General features: G+C 40.6%; 1 pseudogene; it reads left to right on the top strand.

Moving 5' to 3' along the window:
* LOC113316334 overlaps window positions 1-24699 on the top strand; it is a 58931-nt pseudogene extending 34232 nt beyond the window's left edge.
* The last annotated feature ends 770 nt before the right edge of the window (window positions 24700-25469 follow it).

Below are 25469 nucleotides of genomic sequence, written 5' to 3'. Positions count from 1 at the left end.
ATATTTTAGAGTATGGGATTGTTTGGCTTATATTCGTATTCCTGATCTTAAAAGATCAAAGCTAGCTAGTAAAGCTTACGAATATGTTTTTGTTGGGTATGATCAAAACTGTAAAGCTTATAGATATTTTGATCTGAATAATAAAGTTAATATTGAATCTATTGATACTGATTTTTTCGAAGATAGATTTCCTTTTAAATCTAAAAATAGTGGGGGTTCTCTACCTAGTACAAGTTCTGAACTTAGAATAGAAGAACCTAAAACTACAGAAACTAGAGACGCTGAAATTGAATCTAGGCGTAGAAAAAGGGCTAGGATTGCGACAGACTATGGTTCTGATTTTTGAAGTTTATACCCTAGAGGAAGACCCTTGTAGTATTCAAGAGGCACTTAATTCTCCTGAATCTGGTTTTGGCAGGAAGCCATAGATAATGAAATGGACTCCCATAGTCTTAATGAAACTTGGCACCTAGCTGACATACCCCCTGGTTGCAAAGCAATAGGTTGTAAATGGGTACTTAAAAGGAAGTTGAATCCTGATGGTACAATAAACAAACACAAAGCTAGGTTGGTAGCTAAAGGATATAGGCAAAGAGAAGATGTAGATTTCTTTGATACTTATTCTCTTGTTACAAGATTGACTTCTATTCGTGTTTTGATTGTTGTTGCTGTTGTGCATAATCTTGTTGTTCATCAAATGGATGTTAAAACAGCTTTTTTGAATAGTGAATTAGATGAATAAATTTACATGGAACAACCTGAAGGTTTTGTTGTTCCTGGTCAAGAGCATAAAGTGTGTAAGTTAGATAAGTCACTGTATGGTCTGAAACAAGCTCCTAAGCAATGGCATAAATTTTTTGATAACTTGATGATTTCACATGGTTTAAGAAATAATGAAAGTGACAAATGCATATATTATAAGTTTGAAAATAATGCATGCACCATGATTTGTTTGTATGTGGATGATTTGCTGATTTTTGGTTCAAACTTTTCTGTAGTTGAAGAAACTAAGGATATGCTTAAGTCTAACTTTGAAATGAAAGATTTAGGTGAAGCTAGTGTAATTTTGGGAATTAAGATTACTAGAACTAATGATGGTATTTCTTTGGATCAGTCTCATTATATTGAAAAGATTTTAAAGAAGTACAACTATTTTGATTGTAAACCTGTGAGAACTCCTTTTGATGCTAGTGTTAAACTGTTTAAGAATACTGATGATAGCGTTAGACAATCTGAATATGCTAGTATAATTTGTAGTCTTCGTTATGCAACTGATTGTACTAGACCAGACATTGCGTATGCAGTAGGGGTTTTATGTAGGTTTACCAGTTGTCCTGGTTTGGAACAATGGAATGCAGTTGAGAGGGTTATGCGGTATCTTCAAAAGACCGTTAACCTAGGATTACACTACAAGAGGTTTCCTGCGGTCCTTGAAGGATACTTCGATGATGGTTGGAACTCTCTTTCAGATGACTCCAAGGCCACTGGTGGATATTTGTTTAATATTGCTGGTGGCGCTGTGTCTTGGAAGTCTAAAAAACAGACAATTCTGGCTCAATCTACGATGGAGTCTGAATTGATAGCACTAGCAGCAGCTAGTGAAGAAGCAGGATGGTTGAGAAACTTGCTTTCTCAAATTCCTGTATGGGATAGACCGATACCAGCTATTATGATCCATTGTGATAGTACCACAGCTATTGCAAAAGTACATAACTGTTTTTATAACGGTAAGAATCGACAAATGCGTCGAAAGCACAGCAAAGTTAGAGAGTTTCTCACAACTAGTGTTGTACGTGTTGATCATGTTAGGTCGGAAGAGAACTTAGCTGTTTTTTTAACGAAAGGATTAGCTAGAGAAAAGGTATTATATACCTCTAAAGGCATGGGACTTTTGCCCACTAGAAGTTGAGTCATTTTGTGATGGATACCCACCTAGAAATAGGTTCAAAGGGAATAACGATTCACAAATGATATGGAGATAGAATCATGCATATTTCCCACGGCATGATATCCTGAAGCGGGATAAGGTTGAGTTCTTTAACTCTTAATGAAGTTTATTGCTCTGTATAGAGTGGGGTACCAAGCTACAGGAGTACCTTTGATAGACTCACCTATGTGAATGAGAAAGTGTGGCCACTTTCTGTGAGAACATGGGCAGTTCTCTAGAACATTCATTGAAACTGGGATAAGCACAAGGATGTAATGTGCTGGCATTTAGGACTTTACTCTTAGTGTAGTTGCGTGTGTATTAAGTAACCTGTTATCTCCATAAAGTTCAAAGACATGTGTTCACTCTATGTCAGAGTTCAGAGAATTTAATACTATGTAAAGGTTCAAAATTGAAAGATACCTTTACTTATGCACATAACTATACGGATCTTGCTCAGTGTTTTTTTTTAAAAAAATATAAGTGGGGGATTGTTGGGATATATGGTTTTTTAAAAGAATTATTTTGTACATTTATATCAACAATTCAAGCTTGGCCCAGTGGTTAAGTATTTTGGGCCTTGAGGGTGAGGTCTCAGGATCAAATCCCTACCCCTACTGATTGGGTATATATATATATATCCCTCCCCCTACTGATTGGGTATATATATATATATATCATTAGTCCGGGAGAGGGTCCTTGAGGTCTTGGGAGGTCTCTTGAATTTGGAAAGTATTTTTTATTGTTTTTAAAAAAAAAAAATTCAAAACTTTTTTACAGGTTTTAATTACGGATTTAATTGTGTTTATTTTGGCATAAATTACTTGACCGTTTTTGGACTGTTACACAGGATTTTGTGGAGACAATTAAAACCAAAATTTATTTCCATTAATTTTGTCTTAATTGAGAAGGCTATAATAAGCCATTTTGAGATGCAGAATGGTAAGAGTTTTCCATATACTGTTTTTGTGAATCAAGAGACCAAGTTTTTTTTGAGCAAGAATAAAAGAGTGAAAGTGATCGATTTCTCACTGTGTGCGTGAGAGATCGACGAGAGTTTTTTCTCGGCTGTTTTATCCTGGGGACGTTGTGACAAAGAGAGACTGCTTGCACAAAACTCAAGGCAGATCTACGAAACGTCTTAAAGTGAGCGACCTGGTCGTGACTCAGCCGATACCTTGGATTTTGTGTTTAACCCTTATTTTGCAGGTGTGAAATCGATAACTGTTCCAACAGTATACTTACACAACCTAGATGCACTGAAATGCATATTCGTCATTGGAAGAGCTTGTACATTGCGACATTATAGTCGGTATGATGTTTACTGTGGTTCAAAATTCAGGAATATAAACCCTTATTTATGCTAACTCAATGTTCATCCTAATTTTGCTACAAATAGAGCCTATTCTCATATAAATCCAAGTATGCAGAAAGTATCGTAGCCAAATGTTTTACAACTTGTGGTTTCTCGTTGGTTTCTTCTTCACTTGATTGCCATGGAAATTGTGAACTACTGCATGTTGTAAGACCAAGACATGAACCGTGATTACCCATGCAAGGCAAACATAAACCAGTGAGGAATGGGGAATATGGTAAGTTTTGGAGACAAGTATTTCACTGTAGTTTCGAAATTTTGATGAAGATGCAGGGTATAATTTGCTATGGTCCAAGTACTTCCCAATCTTGATGTGTACACATATATCTCACTGTCAGACACGTGTATATAAAAAGATACGTGGAAAGCATGCATGCCAAAACATCAAAACATGATACGCTGCGAAACACCAAATAAACCCCGAGGAGTTACTTTATCTCATCCCCAAAAGAGAAGCTAAGATCAACGGTGGAGAGAAAGTTAGCTGACACGGACGTGACAGGGGCAGAAGACACTTGTATGACACGAGCAGACCTCTCAACTACCCACATTAAACACTCTGAGCAGTGTACGTGTCGATCAACCTGTGGAACGAGCGAGGATGCATCTGCGGGATCAAGGGGCAAACGCAGACCTCTGCGTGATAGACGCAAGAACACAAGAAGATAAGGTTCCAACGGCCTTCAGAGATGGGTCCCACATTCTAACCTTATAAATACCCCGTCTCCACCAAGAGGAAGGGGGATCGGAAAAATCAGGAAGGGAAGGAGAGATATAGATTGCAAGTGTAAGTTAATCCTTTAGAAGAGAGAAACATGTAAACCCAAAAGTCATTCGACTATTCGTGTAACCGTGAAGAATATAGTAAAACAACAAACCCCGTGGACGTAGGCCTTAGTGCTGAACCACGTAAACCTTGGTCTTGTTTACATTTCAACACTTTATATTTATTTAACCCCATGGATCTTTACTTATACGTTTTGCTTTCTTTGTTTGTACTTATATCCCGTGCGTAAACGCCTCGCATGGAGTTGTTAGATGAGGCTATGATAAACCCGAAGGTTTTGAGCCAAGGAATCAACACTAGGATATCATCATCACAAATCTCTTTAAATGATGATGATTGATTGTGAGCATTCAGATGCCTTCGTGATTTGTGTGTTCACAATTTGGCGCTGTAAAAGATTTATCTTGTCCTGTGATTTCATTTTAAATTGGCATATGATTGCTCTGATTTATCATCTCGGACCGTATAGATCATTTGTTAACTGTATTGTATTCAAAAACCCACCTTTTATCTTCGATAAGATTTATTGTTTTAATCCGTGGATTTACGATTTTCTTTAGATCTCGTGCGAACCCGTCTCTCTGGGGGGTTTTTTCGTAGTTTTTATACTAAGGATCTCCTTTAATAAAACTTTAACCCGTGTGTTGTAACTTGCGTGTATTAATCCTCTCCTGGAAGAATGTATTTCGCCAACTAACCCGATTCACGCGGATATTCCCGTTTTTTTGTTTGGAATTCCTTATGCAGAAAGAACGTATTGTGAGTAAAGAAGGCGAGTTTCTGCGAGATTTCATTGTCAACAAAAGGACACGTGATGGAAAAGACGCAGGAAGCAGGAAAATCCAAAGCTTTGTCAAAAGAAACACTCAGGACAACCCCGGTCATCACCCGAAGCAGGCAGAAAGGAGACAAAGCTAAAATGACCAGTCAAAGGCAAGATACTGCGGAAATCACTTCACCTATGAACGCTAATTCAGTTGCAGCGGCGGCTCTCAGAGCAGCAGCGACAAAGTACGGTGTGGCTGCGGTAGTCCCGAAGGCTGCAGAGGCTAGCAATAATTGCGCCATGAATCAACTTAATCAACCAAGAGAAAGGGTGGATGAATCCAGAACATTCCAACCCGTGCACCTTCTAACTTTTGGAATGCCACCAACAAATGATCAAAATCAAACCATACCGGCGGCTCTAGCACCGCAGAGGGGCACTCACCCCAATTTGGAAATGCCAGCAACCGAAGCTGAACCTCTGCCACCTTTAGTGCAGACCGTAGAGGAAGGCGGCACCATGGCCGTAGTAGCACGCGCTGGGACTCTCAATCAGGGGTCCAACCAATCACATCGACTGATGGCTGAGCTTGAGGAACTAAAGAAGAGCCAGCAGGTTTACGCAGATGTTGTAGCCCTGTTGGCCAGAGAAAATCAAGATTTAAAGGAGCGGATTGCTCTAAGCACGAAGACCATCCAACAACTTGATGAAGCAAACTCCAAAGCACCAGATCCAAACCGAGACTGTAGAGTCGTCATAGCGGCTAATGAAGACGCGACAAGGGGAAGTAGCGTATCCGACCCGGATTATGACGACGGAGAGTCAGACGGTAACGAGCAGAAGAATTTAAGGCACCACCGCGCGATGGAAGAGCTACGAGATGAGATGATGGCCGAGATCAGGCAATTAAAAAATAAACAAGGCGGGGGGAGGTTAGAAGAGGTCATGAGAGAAGCTAACTCCACGCCCTTAACTCATCGCTTGGCCAACACCCCTATTCCACTGAAATGCCCTGTCCCAACGTTCGAATGCTATGATGGATCCAGTGACCCTGCTGCACATATTCGGTACTACAACCGTGTCTTAGCTAGATGGGGTCAGAACGATGCCGTACTCTGCAGATACTTCCCGTCAAGCCTGAAGGGATCGGCGTTATCATGGTTCGATAATCTGCCACCAAACTCCATCCACTCATACGACCAACTCGTAGAGAAATTCTTAAGAACGTACATGTACAACAAGACTGTAAACACCAGAATGGATAAGCTCTTTTCACTAGCGATTGGCTACAAGGAAACCACGAGGGAGTACACTAACAGATGGCACAAGATCTGCCAAGCCATAGGGAGCGTGGACCCAGTGGTAAGCATCAATTGCTACAAATGGGGCTTAGACCGAATGAGTCCCCTATTTGTTGAAATTCATGGGAGCGTGCCTAAGACAGAGGGAGATCTTCGAATAATTATAGAAAAGCACTCGACTTGAAGAAATTCAACGGGAAAACCTGAGGGCATATCCGCAGTGGTCTCACCGCACCAATTCAGCGGAACAAACCAATGGGGACAAAAGGAGTTGCTCAGGGGAGAGACCTCACGAAGATAGGAAGGAACGAAGGGATGAACGAAGAGCAGGTGACCGAAAATTCGAAGATCAAGTTTACACGAAACTCAACGCTAGCTATGCTCGTATCCTACGAGAAATCAAAGGGAGGGAAAACTTGGAGTGGCCATGGTCTAAGGGAAAGAAGCCCCCGAGATCCGAGAAGTCTAAAGATTACTGTGAATATCATTGTTTCAACGGACACCAGACCGAAAAGTGCAAGAACCTTAAAATAATGATCCAAAAATTAATTGATGCGGGAGAGCTCAAACATTACGTACGAAAGGATGTTACCGAGGACAGATCCAAGCGAACCAAACCAGTCCAACTTCCGGAAGGAAACCGAACAATCAACACCATCTCGTGTTCTGAAGCCACAGGACCCTCACTTACAGCGCAGATAGGAAAGAGGTTACAGAAGCAATTCGAAGACCGCTGCGAATTATATAAGGTCGATGGGATAGTGGTGGACGAACACGAAGAATGGATGAAATCTCCTATCATCTTCGATGCCGAGGATATCGAAGAAGATATGGAAGAACATAACGATCCCTTGGTCCTAACGCTACCAGTAGCTGGATGTAACCTCAAAAAGATCCTCATAGACGGGGGAAGCTCCGTAAACGTCCTATTTTACGATGCATTCAAACGGATGAAGCTCCATAATGAACAGTTAATGACCTCTTATCACACCATCTACGGATTCAATGGAGCAGCCACGAAGCCCTTGGGAGACATCGTGTTGCAGGTTAACGCAGGGCCCATGAAACTGGAAACCCGATTCAGTGTGGTGGACACCCCTTCCCCCTACAACGCTATTATTGGACGAAAATGGGTACATAAGCTCAAAGGAGTTGCGGCAACATACCACCAATATCTCAGATTTCCAACACCTGAGGGAGTAATGGAAATCAAGGGAGATCGGATCACAACGCGAGAGTGCCAGGCCACTCAGGATCATATCAACAACGAGCAAGAAGAGCAGCGAAAAATCCGAAGAGTAAAAAATCAAGAAACCGCGAAAGAGAAGGCCATAGACCTGTTCTTCAAGGAAACTACAGGGAAGGGCTTGACGAAAGATGATAATGTCCTAAGCACAGAAACAAGTACTTCAACAACCAGCGAAGAACAGAAACACGCTAAATAGCAATTAAAGAACGTCCCAGTCCTCGGAAACCCGAAGCCTGTGTTCACACCAGTGGAGCCCGTAAAAGAAATCAACATAGGAACGGAAGAAAACCCGAAGATGATCAAAATCGGGACCATAATGGACGAAGGAAGGGAACATTCATTAACCAAATTACTTAAGGAATACGCGGATGTGTTCGCCTGGAAGCTAGGAGATATGCCGGGGATTGACCCAAAAGTAATCCAACACGAGCTACGCATCAAACCGGGCACGCCCCCGTTCAGGCAGAAAATACGAAAAGTAGCTCCAGAGTATCATGAGGCAGTAGAAACAGAACTTCGGAAACTACTAAACGCAGGATTTATCAAGGAAGTCAAGTATCCTACCTGGATCTCCAACATGGTCATTGTTCCTAAGAAAAATGGAGGGGTTAGAATATGCATCGACTTTACTAATCTCAACAAGGCATGTCCAAAGGACAGCTATCCCCTGCCGAGCATAGACCAACTGGTAGAAGCAGTAGAAGGATATGAAGAACAGTCATTCATGGATGGACATTCTGGATACAACCAAGTAGCCCTGGAAGAAGAAGATCAGCCACACACAGCGTTCTACACCCCACATGGCCTTTATTGCTACACTAGAATGCCTTTCGGACTTCGAAACGCAGGTGCAACATACCAAAGGATGGTCGATGCTATCTTCAATCCATGGATTGGAGGAACCCTAGAAGTCTACGTTGACGACATGCTCGTCAAAAGCAAGCTGCGTAAAGATCACCACCAGGACCTGAGGAATATCTTCGAAGCAATGAGACAACATCACATGAAAGTGAATCCGGAGAAATGTACTTTCGGTGTCACCTCGGGAAAATTCCTCGGGTATCTGGTAACAAAAAGGGGCATCGAGGTAGACCCAGCAAAGATTCAAGCCATAGTAGAGATGCCGTCCCCAAAGAATTTAAAAGAAGTACAGAAACTCAATGGATCTATAGCAGCGTTGGGAAGATTTATTGCTCGGTCTTCGGACAAATGCAAACATTTCTTCAATATTCTCAAAAAAGGGAGCAGGTTCGAATGGACCGTTGAATGCGAGGAAGCATTCCAAAAAATCAAAGAACACCTAGCCTCAATCCCGATCCTGCAGAAGCCAGATCCTGACGAGGTTTTGGCACTGTACATAGCAGCAACAGAGGACGCAGTCAGCGCGGTATTGGTCAAAACCAATACAAAGATAGAACAACCTATCTATTACGTCAGCAAGACCCTCAATTCTGCGGAAAGAAACTATACTAAGATTGAACAGCTCATCCTCGCATTGGTGTGGGCTACTCAAAAACTGAGAACCTACTTCCTAACTCACCTCGTCAGGGTCCCATGCAAAGCACCATTGGAAGCAGTCCTCAAAAGCACGGGAAAAGTGGGCCGAATAGCCAAATGGAACACCCATCTGGACCAATTCAACATCATTCATGAAATTCAACATTCTCGGAAGTCCCAAGTTCTGGCGGATTTCTTAGCAGACCTCCCCCTTGACAACGACGAAGAGATTAAGGGAATACCAGAAGCCGAGGAAGAAAACAAGGATCCAATGGATATCCTCGAACCTGCGAGTCAAAGACAATGGTAAGTCTTCGTCGACTGATCCAAAAATAAGGAAGGAGCAGGAATAGGCATTGTCATTATCACCCCAACCGGAGAAAGGATTATACAGGCGCTTAGGTTAGAATTCAAAGAGCATACCAACAACATTGTTGAATACGAAGCTGTCGCACATGCCCTCTGTATAATAATAGAGATGGGGGTAACCGAGGTAAGGCTGACAAGTGATTTGAAGCTTGTCATACGGAAAATAGGGCTCGAGTATAATGTGTACGATGACACCCTCTCAGCTTACATGGCCTTGGTCCAAAATTTGGCATCACAAATCCCGAACATTAAGTTCCGGCACTTATGCAGAAGGGACCTCAGGCACGCGGATTCCCTAGCATATATATCATCCATGCTGAGGGATAAAGATGTCGAAGCTATTAAAATAACAAGGGTATACGAGCCTTCGATTGCATCTCAATTCTCCTTCGCTACCAATCAAGATACAGTGGAAGAAAATATCGAAGACCAGGTAGGAGAAGACATCCATAATGACTTTGACGAAGAGGATATCCTGTCAAGAGAAAATCAAGACGAAGACTTCAGCAACGAAGATGACTGGAGAGTGACGATCCATGCCTTTCTCGAAAAAGGAAGCTTACCTGCGGATCAGAAACAAGCTAGGAAGATACTCTCCAAAGTGGGAAGATATGATCTTCGGGACGGGGTCCTGTACAAGAAATCCTTCCTTGGACCATTACTACGTTGCTTGTCCCGGAAAGAGGGGCATCGAATTCTAAATGATATCCATTATGGTGACGCGGGGAATCATAGCGGCATGAGATCACTAGCTGACAAAGCAAAAACGCAAGGATATTACTGGCCGACAATGATACAGGATGCCGCGAGGATGTCCCGACGATGTGAAGAATGTCAGCGCTTCGCAAAAAAGATCCACGCGCCGGCGACAATGTTAAACTCCGTCGATAGCCCGTTGCCATTTGCAAAATGGGGCGTAGACATCGTCGGGCCTTTCATCGAAGGATCAGGGAAAAGACGATTTTTGATAGTATCCACGGACTACTTCAGTAAATGGGTGGAGGCTAAGGCCTTGGCCAGGATCAGATACGCGGATGTGTTTACTTTCATATTCCAGAACATCATTTGCAGATTCGGTATACCCGCTGAAATTGTATCTGATAATGGCAAGCAATTACAGGAGAAAAATATAGACATGCTCTTCGATACTTTCAAAATAAGAAAGAACAAGTCCACCCCCATATACCCTCAAAGCAACGGACAAGCGGAAGCTACCAACAAGACCCTCGCCCTTATACTCAAAAAACAATTAGACGAGCATAAGGGAAGATGGTGCGAACAACTGCACAATGTGTTATGGGCATACATGACAACACGAAGATCCGCCACCGGGGAATCCCCGTTTCTTCTAACTTATGGAGCTGAAGCAGTCATCCCTACGGAAATCCTCATGCCAACCACGAAGACCGAAGCTTGGGAGAAAAACCTCACAACAGATATGATGTTAGAAAGGTTGGACGACTTGGAAGGAAGAAGGGAAGTAGCATTACAAAAGATGGAAAATTATCAACGAAGACTAGCAAGGGAGTACAACAAAAAGGTAAAGCTTCGGAATTTTGTAGAGGGGCAGTATGTGTTGAGAAAAATCCCACGGTATCAGCAAGAAAAGAAATGGGGAAAATTAGCACCTACGTGGGAAGGACCTTTTATAATACACGGAGTTGCGGGTAACGGTTCCTACTACCTTCGTAATCTAAAAGGCGAGGTCCTCCGGCATCCTTGGAATGCTAAGTGGCTCAAACCATACTTCTCATAGGAGCAACGCAGACTTGAATCTGCTTGGAGTGTACCAGAAGAAGAAGGGAGCCTGACCGCTCCACATGTTTCTATCTCTGGAAGAGGAATTGCAGGCCTCAACCTATCAATCAAACAAGCTTTCAAATTATCAAGTCAGCGGAATCTATCGACAATTTTGGGGAAAGTAGTTAATCTACAATCTCTCAGGGCTCCCCCATCAGTGTCCATAAGTGTAAGACCAGGGGGAAGGCACCCAGCAGAAAGAGATACCCAACCAATCTTAAGGCAACGGGTCGACAGAATGGGTGTGTAAATATTTTAATCCCATATCCTAGAACGTTTCCCCGGCCCCCACCGTCTGGGAATCCTCTGGCCCAGGATTCGCCAGCGGGGTGACAGGTCTCAAGACGATCACGAAGGTACCTTCCTTCAGTATCGCACCCAAACACTTAAAAAACTTTGTTTTGTTTTTTCACAAATGCTTAAAATAAAAACAAACCAACATTGCAGGTATATCAAGAAAAGGATCCATTTCATAAAGGATGATTACAAAAAGTGAAAGGCCAATTCAAGGATACACATCAAAAAATATTCCTTTTACAGGATATTGGCAAAAAATATTCTTGTTACATGATTACAAAAAGGGAAGGATAATGATGTCGCGGTCTCTAAAAAATGCTGCGGTCTCTACCTAGATTGCCGCCCCATCGGCAGGATTGTTCCGAAGACTTGAAGGGACGCTCCCACCAGAAGAGGGTCCCGAGGAGCCAGGCAAGGCAGAAGGAACTGGACGACGAGGATAGTTCTTCACGAGACCATGCTCGTTCTTTAGGCCAAGTTCTATCCTCTCTAGCATCTTGTTCGTCTCCTCAGCCAATTGACAACGAGCCTTGTGCTTAATAACTGTTGTCCGTTGTTGGGCTTGGGATAATAACGAAGATAGCCGATTCACTTCTCTAGAAGCAGCACCAACGGCCTCCTCGCGGGTTGCCGCTCAATTCTTGAAATGATTGGTTTGTTCTTCCTGCTGCGCTAAGGAAGATTGAGCCTTTTCAAGTTTTTCATTTGTGACGCGAAGGTGTCCCCCGAGCTCTGAAAAAGACAACACCACGGATTTAGCGCAATAAAAACACGGTCACACTCGATGAAATAGGATTATACCTTCGACACAAGCCGAAGCCTCTTCATACTCATTAACAACCACATCTCGCACTTCATCAAGATGGTCATATTCCGCGGATAATTTCTTATAGTCTAGTTTAAGGTTGGTGAGAGTAAATTGACAGGCATCTAATTCTACCTGCTTCATCGAATCCATGTGACGAAGGTGGTCGACCTCTTTATTTATCTCTGAGACCCCTTTGCTAAGTCTGTACATACACACTTCAAGATTCCTCTCAGACTCAGCCTGACGAGGTACGTCGGCACGGGACGCGGCAAGAGCATTGCTGAGAGCGCAGACTTCGGCACGGGCATCATCTCTTTCTCTGACAAGACAGAGCATACTATCCTTAACTCCTGGAAGAGGAATGGATCGAGCCTTCTGTAATTCTTCTTCCAACAGCTGAATCCTAGACTCCAGCAAGGAAGTACGCTCACGGGCTTCCCGCAGACTATCACGTGTCCACAGCATTGTGCCATTAAATAAAGCACGATCATGGTTGTACAGATTTTGCATGTCGACCATCTGAACATGCCTCGTGCGCCATACCTCAGCCCGAGCATCCCATTTCTTGGCTTCATTCTTAATTTTCTCAACAAGATCTCTAATACGAGATTTTTGCCGAGCTCTTTCGTTTCGAAGCCATATCAGCTCGGGGACGCCACCCACTGGAGATAGGGTGGAGAGACTCAGACAGAACAACTAAGAAATAGAGGAATGGCGACATACTGCGAGGGAAAAAGAACCAAACCTGTGAAAGCTGAAATTTGGCTGCGAGTTTGCCCTAACTCAGCGCGAACAGCAACAAGCTCGGAACGAAGACCGGCTTCTCTTTCTCCTTGAGGATTTTCTTCAGCTCTTCTATTTCCACCTCAGCCGCAGATAATTCCTTTTCTCTGTGACGAAGCTTAGCCTCGAGCTTCATAGATTTCGCTTTGAAGAACTGATACAGCACGTGGTTACAATGCTCACTCCTCATCATCTACACATCAAGACGACAAACATTATTTCACCGAAGCATTCGATCGTCACGAAGAAGTATGTACGAAAATTTACCTCCAAGACACGCTGCTGCGGAAAGCCATATTGATACCCGTCAGCGATGGCCATCATATTTGCAACGGAAGCAGGAGGCTCCGGCACAAGGGTAGCTTCGGGAACACTCAAATTTTTTCCCCAGGCTTCAGACACCCGCGCCTTGGAAGACATCTCCATCATACGACGGGTATACGCAGTAGATTCCTTTTCCCCAGCAACAACAGGGGCGGGATAAGGGACAAATAGAAGATTCTTTTCCTTGAACCAATCCATTATAGCGTCCTCACCCTAAGACGTCGGCGACTGTGGAGGATTACCAGCAGGCGCATCAATGACCGATTTCCCCTTCTCTAACACGGCCCCTTCAGCACAAATTTCGGCATGCTCCTCCGCGCCTATATGCGCAGAATGCTCCTCCGCGCCACCATCTTCAACAGTAGCGTCTCCATTACCATCACCACCAAGAACATCCCAATTATCATTGGGGGAAAGTAAAGAGAAGTCCTCGGGAAAATCGAGGACATCGTCAAAGAACTCCCCTGTGGAGTACATCCGATCAAAAGAAAATTCTCGAGAGGTGGGAAGGGTATCCACGACATCACCAGCAGGGACAGAAATGTCACCAATAACAACGTCATCAGCCACCACGGCTTTGTTTCTCCCTTCATCACCATCATGACCCACGAAGACCTCTTCTTCGACATTGATAGGGGAAGTACCAGTACGTTCCTCCCCATCTGTAATCTCCTCATCCTCAGCAAACTCTTCGTTCACTGGACTAGTAACTTCTTCTTGGGCCTCAGCCTCTCCCATCACAATGGTAGAAGACTGCTTCGGCTTAATATTTTTCTTCTTCAACACCTGAAAACCAACACCACAAAAAGAATTATTTTTCCCGAACAGTTGAATTTCTAAAAGAGGAGAAGCGCAGCTAGAATCCGCGTACCTGAGCAGTTGAGGTATTCTTCGGTGGAAGTACAGCACCAGAACCTTCCTCCTCGTCTCCCTCTACGAAGTCAAGGGCATAAGGAAAATTCATACCAGCAAAGTTCAAACGCCAGGGACAGAAATCCCCATAACGAGAAGGAGGAGACTCGCGTGGCTTGCTACTCTCGGTAGGCCGCCAACCGCGGGGACCAGGAATCCAATCGTAAGCCCATGGACCAACTATTTCGATAACGGTGGCGTGCCACTCGTAGTCATGGTCGCGCTTGATCCTCTCGCGCGCTGGGAAAAGTTTCCGATGACTAGACCCCTCCGTGCCAGGAACATACTTCAGCTTGGCATTGCTGACCTCATTTAACAGACGAATCTCGCCCCGAGGAGCAGCGAGATTCCGAAGGCTGACACTCCACGGCTTGCGGTTCCTACTATTGACGTAATCACCGAAGGAGTTATTGAAATTCTCAGGAGTATACCATTCCTTCTCCGCGGGATTGGGGACGTAGCAAGTCATCGACGTCTCCACCTTACTCCGCAGATAGCACTCCTTCAGGGCGCGGAGATAATTCCCCGATAGTTGGGATACGGAACGGCTGTGAGTATTGGTGGAAGAGCCTTCACGACTAGCAAGCACGTCATAGTAGAAGGAATCACCTGATTTGTACAACGGCAGCATAAGACCAGCTTCGAACGCTCCAACCGTCGTTAACAAATGAAATTCATCGAACTCATACTTTGAGATGAGCTCATAAGTAATATCATCCTCAGGGGCATAGAAACGAACCCCGAAGGCTTGAAGCTCATGCTTTTCCTTGAATATTTAGAGATCAATATGCTTGAAGGTTACTTTTTTCTTACTAACCGAAACACTGCGTATCATAGGGGCAGTCTCATCCTCCTCGACGGGGCCGGATGAACTAATGAACGCTTCGGAAGCTTTTCTCTTCACAGGAGGATTCTTTGAAGATTCAGCCCTCGGAACTACACCCTTCGTATTCTTACCTTTAAAAGTTGGAGGGGACGGCAGATGATGCTCGGGCACTAACGAACGTAGAGGAGGAACATCAAAAGCAACAGCATGAGGCAGAGCCTGCGTACTCCTAATATGGTCGAGACACTGCGCGATCAAAGACTCTTCGGGACCCAGAAGGATTTGTCGGAGGAATCTCTTCCCTAGAAGACGAGGCTTTCGCTCCAGAAGAAACTCGACTTCGACGAACATCATCTTGAGACTCTCTACGCGGAGGAGATCTCGATAGGCCAGAACCAGGAGTCTGATAAGGAAGCCGCGGACGGTCAGACATGGCTGCGAAAAGATTAAAATCAAGAACAAGTTACACACATTCAAAAACATTACCAAAAATCAAAAAACCACATCAATAGCAATACACACACGATAACGCAGAAACCTTAAAATTATTATACATGCTCAAAATTCCATAAAATTCACACCCTCAAAAACTCAAATACAAGCAAAACAGTGGCCTCCTTGATTTAAGATGAAGAACAGGGGCAAACTAGTATGGAAGCATTAAAAGAAGTTCTTCATCACAAACAAGGAACAACAGTAGCAGAGAATTTACAAATCAACACAGCGTAAAACAGTGGAAACAAAGAAAAGAAAAACTTACCGGCAAAAACAGCAGCGGAAGAAACAACAGTAGAAGCGGGCGTGATTAATGCTAAGGTGGAGAGAATTTAAGGTCACAGGTTCAATGAAGACTGACAGAGAATTTAAGGGCTGAAAAACAAAGAATGAAAACTGAGAGAATGTTTAGGAAGAATGAAATCAATTTTCTTTCTCTCCTTCATATACCCGAAAGAAAGAGAAGGAAATTAATGGAGGAATGGGAAACGTGCCCGTTACATAAGCAGTTAATGCACGAATAAAAGACGTGCCCGAGTATCTAGGAGAAGTTATTAGGAGTGAGAAGAATATGCGACGATGGTTTTTCTTCAAGGCACCCATTAGACATTCAAGCCCGAAGAAAAGGGGAAAATTGTGTACACATATATCTCACTGTCAGACACGTGTATATAAAAAGATACGTGGAAAGCATGCAGGCCAAAACATCAAAACATGATGCGCTGCGAAACACCAAATAAACCCCGAGGAGTTACTTTATCTCATCCCCAAAAGAGAAGCTAGGATCAACGGTGGAGAGAAAGTTAGCTGACACGGACGTGACAGGGGCAGAAGACACTTGTCTGACACGAGCAGACCTCTCAACTACCCACATTAAACACTCTGAGCAGTGTATGTGTCGATCAACCTGTGGAACGAGCGAGGATGCATCTGCGGGATCAAGGGGAAAACGCAGACCTCTGCGTGATAGGAGCAAGAACACAAGAAGATAAGGTTCCAACGGCCTTCAGAGATGGGTCCCACATTCTAACCTTATAAATACCCCGTCTCCACCAGGAGGAAGGGGGATCGGAAAAATCAGGAAGGGAAGGAGAGAGAGAGTTTGCAAGTGTAAGTTAATCCTTTAGAAGAGAAAAACATGTAAACCCAAAAGTCATTCGACTATTCGTGTAACCGTGAAGAATATAGTAAAACAACAAACCCCGTGGACGTAGGCCTTAGTGCTGAACCACGTAAACCTTGGTCTTGTTTACATTTCAGCACTTTATATTTATTTAACCCCATGGATCTTTACTTATACGTTTTGCTTTCTTTGTTTGTACTTATATCCCGTGCGTAAACGCCTCGCATGGAGTTGTTAGATGAGGCTATGATAAACCCGAAGGTTTTGAGCCAAGGAATCAACACTAGGATATCATCATCACAAATCTCTTTAGATTATGATGATTGATTGTGAGCATTCGGATGCCTTCGTGATTTATGTGTTCACACTTGATTCTCGGGAGTATCCTCTAGCAAATTGGGAAACATCTGGCTAAACATCTAGTTATAATATAACAACTGATTGATTCTAAGAGAGGCACATTGATCAGCAGAACAATCAAAACCAAGAGAAAACCAACAAGAATATTAAAGACTTTTTATATTGTTTGACCAAAATCTAGCTAGTGTAGTCCAGGGGATTAGCCATATATTAGCAAGTGGAGGCATCTGCCCTCACTTGCCAACTGGTTCTCAAAGCCTATTTATATATATTTTCAGGAAAAAAATTTGATAATTTTTGTTTAATTACTCACTGCTTGCCTTCGTATAATGACATTCTTTTGTTGCCCTCTCTTACCATTAATCCCGACTCTACCATTGATATAACTTGTACACTTGAATGCTCAAACAATTAATGATATACAAAATTTGGTTATTAAATGAGTCAATCTAGTGGTGGAATTAGGATTCAAGGTAAGAAGGCGTAAAAAAAAACTTATTTCGTGGGGACAAATAATTAATAAAAAAAAATTTGTAAAAATATACGAAAATAGGCTTTGAGAACTCGTTGACAAGTAAAAACAACTGTCTCCACTTGCCCATACCTGACTTCGTCCATGAGAAAATCCTAGCTCATCTATGAGAACTCTCTTTCCAGACTTGTCCAATTCAAGGTCATCCCCCGAGCAAAACCAATAAGAAATGAAGAGATTGCTTTAGATGGATCATGACGCGTATAACTATTAAGAGGATGTTTGGATACATTTCCAAAATTAGCTTTTCGATTTTTAGAATTTAAAAACAAGAGGTTAATTTCGGTATTAAATTCCAGAACTTTCATAAGCAATAAAGTCAATTTTTATAAAGCAAAATATTTTTATTTCTGATATCCAAACGAGCTAAGTATTGATAGGTGAAATCGGGTACAAACATAGCATATATAGATCAAAAAGAAATTGTCCTTCAACACCTCAACAAGATGACCTCAAAAAGTTTCATCCAAACATTATCAATATGAGAAATCAAATATTTTGGAAATTTGTTATTTCAAGCTTTGACTTGGATACCTAAAAGTGTGGTCACACCTCAATGAGTAATAATATGGTGGTGCTATTCAAATCTCGAAACACCATCCTATTCTCCTCTCAATTTTAGGTGTCATTATCTAAAAACGAAAATTGTTGTCGCACCGCCATTCTTAACAAAATTAAAACAACTCTCTCGCAGGGGACCCAAAGACCTAACCCCTTGCAATTTCTCAGTCCAGGAGCCCATTCATTCGTGTCTTACACTATGTTTGTTTACTCCTGATTCATCTGAGTCGTCTGGATCTGAGTGAAATCACCTGACTCATCTGGATCTGACTCAATATGTTTGTTTTGAGTCAGATCTGACTCATCCGACTTAGAAAGCGTGAGTCAGTGGTTTGGTCCCGTGAGTCAGTGATATTTTGTTGCCTGACTCAAACGGTTCCGAGTCAGGAATTATGTCTGAGTCATAGGTCGAGTCAGATCTGACTCAAAATGCAAAACAAACGGTCTGACTGCTGACTCGGCCAGAGTCAGAGGTTAACTCAGATCCATATGTCGAATTAGCTGCAAACAAACAAGATGTTAGTTGTTTGAAAGTTGTTTGTTCAGGCAGTACGCCTACAACCACTAATCTAAAAAATGATGAATCTTTTTAAGAGAATAAGTTAATGAGTATTATATATGATGACACCTGGGATACAAGGAAAGTAGATCGGTGTTTAAGGATTTAAATATCATTCCCAATGATTATAAGATCATGTATGAAACGTAGCTGAGTGCAAGCTGAAAAACATGACAAATGTAGGTCGGAGATATTTAAGATTGTTGTTGCATTTGAGTCCCAAAATATTGCTGGTATGGTTTAAGGGAAGACCAAAGCATGGACGAGTGTGATTCAACTAGTAAGGGTATGAGTTTCATACTTTGAGTATGAATCCCCTTTTATAAGGGGATACCTTAATATTATTAATTCTCATGAACCATATATAACTTCACAACTATTGAAAATTAATTAGTTAATAGAAAGGAATTCATTCTCAAAGTATGAAGCACGTATCCATATTAGTCGGTCCGAGTAAATAGGGGGACATCTGTGTAACTTGCAACTGCTTCCAAAAACCTATTTATATATATATGTTCACAAAACTCTTATTTTGCATTTTAATTCAACCCACTCATAGTAAGTTGTTTTTCTTCCATTTACTAACTATATATCTAGGGGCGAAACAACGATTTCGAACTAGGGGTGGATTGGAACAAATTCGTGCATACTTATAGTTTTCAACCATGGCTTGACAACAGTTTCAACTGCATTGGAGTGGGCTAAGCTCGATTACCTATTTTAAAATTTTCTAAGTTTGGGGGTGGCTTAAGCCAGCCTCAGTCGACATGTAGATCCTTCCCGGCATATATCCTAATCTTGATGCTGGGTACAATTTATAATTTGTAGATTTCATATGAAATACTAGCCTCTAGCTAAAACATTCTGAATTTAGTTATGTATACTTAATCTAATATTGGAATCAGTATTGAAGATAAGAGGGATCAAAAAATAAATAAGCAAGAAAATTAAATTTAATATGAATTTTATGAAAATATACATAGATTGGTTTTGAGAACCCATAAACATATAAGAGCAATTATATGCATTTGCTCGTACCTGAGCCAACTCTAGTACATATCATGAGAACTTTCTTTCCAAACTTATCCAGTCTATTAAAAGAAAGGTTTTCCCAATCCCAAATGAAAACCATAGGAAACGAAGGGATTGCTTTCCATGAGTCAATGTCGTTTATGAAAACATATCGAGTGCAATAACCATATGCAAAATCGTAGAAATTTAAAATCGAATCACATGTAAGTTTCATGAAAATGACTTAACCATTGCACATGGATCAGATATCGTGGGGATTTGTTCTTAAGCTTTTGACTCCACATATTTAGACTTATACACAGACTCCCTGTAATGAGCATACTAATGTTTTCTTCTGTTGCTAAATCCGAACCCTATTTTGATTATGATCGGGCCTAAAACCAAGATTTTTTTCTTAAAAATAAATGGACGTGACCAAATTCTATAACAGAAAGTGCTGGAAATTTAATACCAAAGATGAATGCAGGGGACTTCTTATTGGCATTGCGGAGCTTATGCAGGTTGAATTCTGGTTGAGAGAAGTTTGCGCTATAGTTTATACTCCATCTGTTTTATAATGTGATGTTTTGGTACCACTTACTTCACTATAAACCTTATTTTTTATGCCCGAACCAGAACTCGACTATAATTTTTTATATATATATTAGGAATATACAAAACATCTTTCATCTTGGTATTCTACACCCTTAAGTAAATTGGTACCTTTAACTAAGCAACACTGAAAATATATGCTCTATTTCTATAAACACTAGTGTGTAAAACAAAGTGTAATAATGTTTATTTCTTTGTTGTTTATTCAACTTACTAGTTTGACGTATATATATTAAGGTTATACTATTCTCGTTCTTTTATTGTCTATCCGTCTCTTCCTTTGTCTCAAAAACCACCGCCCCAAATCATGGCTTCTGATGTTGATGATCATGATACACAACAATAAGAAGAAACTCACAGAATGATTTCTCCTCTATTGTTTACTTAGTTAATACTTTATTCCATATGAGAGTAAAAATCATTTCCCGAGTACCATCTAGTTATTGTTGATAATAATCAACATCACAAGCTATGTTTCAGGGTGGTGGTTTTTTAGACAAAAGAAGAGACGAAAAGGCAGTAATAGAATGAGAATAATAAACCCTAACACACAGACGTCTAAATAGTAGGTTGAACAGACAACAAAGAAGTAAAAACATTATTACACTCTGTTTACATCACTAGTATGTACAAACGGAGAGCACCTATTTTTAGCATCGGTAATAGTTAAGGAACAAAGACATAAATTTAAGTCTTTATTTGTATGGTTAAACCACTGTTTTACCAAGAAAAATTTGACTTTGCTTGGTTTCTCAACTTGGGAAATAGATAAAAGAAAAGACTCAACTTATATATGTGCATCACCGATAGTGTCTTAACTTTACATGACCATAATGTTTAGCTCATACAATAAATATTAAAAAAAAAAAAACTCAAAACTCGCACAATAATTTTAATAACTCAAAACTCGTACACAAAAGTGTACAAACTAAACTAGGAAATCCAGGCTACATAATCCTATTCCAATCGCATACTTATATGCAAAATCTTTAGGTATTGAAAAACTATAATTCTTGTTATATATACTGCATAGATATGGGTCTATTTCCAAACAAATCCACCGTATGACCATACCCTGAAACCTATTTATGAGCATTTTTATCCAAAATAATAAACTGACAGCAGGTTGAATCACGCGATTTGTCCCGACAAATACAGTGGGATGGGGTCTTCCAAATCCACCTTAAATCCACTGCAAATCTGTCCAGACACCGGGTTGGAAGAGGTCCCACACAACTGTGTCTATCGGGACACACCGAGGGATCAACCCGCGATGAGTATAGCAATCCCGCATTTTTATAGGAAATCTCTAAATTGTCTTTTTATTCATTGCTTGCTTGTCCCTTCGTAATGAGTTTTTTTGTTTTTTTTCCTCCCTATAGTCAATTCTAAGCTCTAGTTAGGGCACTATGAATTTAATTGTAGAGTTAATTTTTTCCTGTCCATTATTTATTTTTCAAAAGTTTTAATCAGCAGAGCAGACCCAATAGTGGAATCAGGGATATAATTTGATTTCGTCAAAACAAACAAGGAATACAAACAATTTAATAAAAGTGTATTTATAACATATATATATAAGCTTTGCGAACTCATTAACAAATGAGAACGACTGTCCATTTATCCATACCTGACTTTGCCCTTGGCCGATCCTCGTGTATATCACTGTGTTTGAAACCATTTTCTTTCCCAAATCCAATAAATCATTTAAAAAGGCTCTTCCAGTTCGCCAAAGGCAACCAAAAGGAAATGATGAGATTGCTTTTCATTGACTGTAAACGCTAAACACAACGTACGTAGGTTATCCGGAACTAAAATTGTTGTCACATCTGAGTGCTATGAAAATGACCATGGCCTCAAATGTATTATACCCGGACACATATGGCATCAAAGTCCGATATCCCTGGAATTTGTTTTTCTGAACTTTGACTCCATAAATTTAGATGTACACTCAAATTCCTCCGATCTCTTAGTAGTATATTTTCTTAAAACTAGATCGGTACCCTATTTCGAGTCTGATCTGATATGAGATTAGGTTCTTTTATTTTTTTTTTGAATTTTGTTATCTTGTGCATCCATGCACCTTTTTTTTCTTTTGAAATATGAAATTTATTCTTTCCTCTTTTGAAAGATTATTAACCCGAGACTTTAACAAATTATGAAATTTTATAACAGATCGAGACTCATGATAATAGATTCTAGTTGATTTGCTTTGTGCAAATATTGAGTTTTGAGAAAACGAATGAAAAGTTGCAACCTTGTTAATAAGATGTTAGTCTTAATGGGGAGGGTACCAAAATCCATATAAGACAAAGTATTTTTTAATTTGTTTTATACGAATTTTGGTACACACCCCAGGACACATGTACCTTATTACTAACCAATTAACCATGAAAATTTGGTAATAGCAAGTGTTAGACTAAATCAAACTTTCATGAGCCAGATCAAACCAAAACAAACTAAGATGAGCTAAATTTTTCGTATGAGCCAGGTTATATATCAAAAGCCTGCACATTTACGATTTTGTATTTATAAATAAGTATTACAGATGTCGTTAACATGTATACGAGTATACAAGTTAAGATTTAAAATAAGAAACTATTTTTTTCTATTAAACCTTAACTTATATACCAGTATACAAATAAACAACACTCATAACCGATTTAAAAACTCAAATTATTTATGTTGATGGTAGCCTAGCCAAAGAAAAATAAACAATTTAACTAAACCTTCCAAATTCAATCGAGTAACTAAACGAAAATAATCTAGTCGGGTCAACAGATTAACTTTTTTACCTGAGGTCACAAGTTCAATTCTACGTACTCACCATTTCCAAAAAAAAAAAATATTGTAAAATACAAAATCAAACAGAGAGATAAGACTTTAGGGAAAATGATGGATTATTATAGCTCTCCACCTCAAAAATGCCCATAAAAATCTGTCAATCTCAGTACGTCAAAGCTAGCAAAACTTTTAACCAAAAACATTAAACTCGTGTGAAAACAATCAACACGAAGAATTGAACATCTGACCTCACATACAAGAGTTTTTTTTACCGACTAATCCGGACGTAAATTAAAATTAGGCCACATATCAAAAAAAAAAATAAAATAAAATAAAATAAACTGGGCCACAATTGGAAAATCCTCGATTAGATCATTAAATCCAGTCCAAAAGATTCCTCCTCCCTAAAAAATTTCGTGTAATAAATGCAATAAATAAGAAGTTTCAAGGGTACTTACAGGAAAATGAAGAATCCTAGAAGAACCACACACATATCATCCATTGAAATCATCATCCTCATCTCAAACTCTGCTAACATACGCCACAATTGGTGAACTTCTCTATCCTTCACCGCAACACCAGCCTGTAACACCAACGCAGCAACCACATCCTGCAATAATATCAACAGCAACATCAGAATTACTAGAAGATGAAACATGGGTTTGGTCTCAAATCAAAGCAGAAGCACGTCGTGATACAGAATCAGAACCTGCTTTAGCTTTAGCATCAACAATCCTCTCACACTCTTCTCTTCAGAGATTATTGTCGCTCCATCTAGCTAACAAACTCTGTTCTTCAACCTTATTATCAACAGTACTTCTGTATGATTTGTTATTTACCTCTTTCTCGACCGGTTCCGATTTACGTTATACCACTGTTGACGATTTAAGAGCAGTCCGACCTCGTAACCCTGCTTGTGTATCTTACACCCATTGTTTGTTAAATAACAAAGGATTTTTAGTATGGATTGAATCTCGTCGGCCGCTAGCATTAGCATTATTGCGGATGTTTTTTTTCCGTAGATATACATCCGGCGGAGAAGAGTGGGAAAGGGATGTTGTTTGATCATGCTACTGGACTTGTGGTAGGAGAAACTGCAGTGATGGGTTGTTGCTTTTGCATCATGTAACATTTGGTGGGACTTGTCGCCATCCGCAAATTAGTGATAGGGTGTTGATTGGAGCTGGAGCAAATAGGATTAGTGTAGGGGCTAAAATTGGTGCAGCGTCTGTTGTGTTAAATGATGTGTCTGTAAGAACTACTTCTAGGCATGAAGATGTACCTGCAGGCTGCAGAGTCTATGGATGACACTTCATTTATACCATATGCACAATGTCTAAAACAAACAAAAATTTGCTATATATCATCTATTTATTCTTTCAAGAAAGTTTTCTGAGTTTTTTTGTTACGAATGAGAGCTTTGTCTTTTGTTATGGATTTTGTTTTGGGAAATTAGCATTCTCAGAATACATTTCCCAGTATTAGATGGTTGTTTGTGTGGAAATTTGGGAAACTTTGGATTTGGAACCTGAAATTGGGTGTGGGGGATTGACTGGTAAAGTGGATTTTAGTGTGATAAGAGTGTTAGCATCTTTGTGACAGTGGGGATTAGTGTTCTGTTGCGGTTGTTGAGCAGATAAGGCTACAGCTGTGCTGTTGTAGCAAATTCTGATAAACTTACAAGTTGTAGAGGCTGGTTAGTATTCACCTCAACACTGTGCTGGTGAGGCCAAAGGAGTTTCTTTAGGAAGAGAAGATTGAGATTAAGAGGATAATTTTGGTGAGATTTATTGAATTTAGTTGTCAGAGGTAAAGTCTATTGAATTAATTTTGTCAGAGGTAAAGTTTTCCAGTACTTACTTGATAGGATTTGATACTTTGATTCTCATTTCTGTATTTGACTACTACTTTGATTTTAAGTGCTTGTTGTTGTTGGAAGCCTGGAACTTGATATGGGTAACCGGGAGTTGTTGACCAAGTGGTTAGTTGGAATTTTCTTTAGTTGGGATTTAGGCTTTCGATGTAGTTGTTGGGAGAAAATGAGATACTGCAAAATGTGCTATAAAGATATACAACTGTGTTGATATGAAAAAGATTGAACAGGAAAATGTGGTTGAGATGCGGTGAGTTTATCGAGGTTGCGCAATCTGTACTTATAAGGCCCAAGCACTATGGGGTCTATATCCCTTCTATATCTCCTATTTCTAGAGGAGGGACGTGGTTTACAAGGTAACCTCACCGTCGTCTGTTTTTATCCCTTGACTACATTGCCGAAAATTTAGTTTATGTGGAATGTCAAACGGAAATTGAGTATTTCTTTTTACCCCTTTTTTTTATATTGGAACTTTTATATATATATGTAACTATTGGAAATCCAGTAGCACACCCAAGTAAGAAAATAAATAAATCTAAGA

This window comes from Papaver somniferum, chromosome 10 (assembly GCF_003573695.1).
Source record: "Papaver somniferum cultivar HN1 chromosome 10, ASM357369v1, whole genome shotgun sequence".
Lineage (NCBI taxonomy): Eukaryota > Viridiplantae > Streptophyta > Magnoliopsida > Ranunculales > Papaveraceae > Papaver > Papaver somniferum.
Note: the sequence above shows the minus strand (reverse complement) of the source record. Positions and strands in the feature narration are given on the sequence as shown.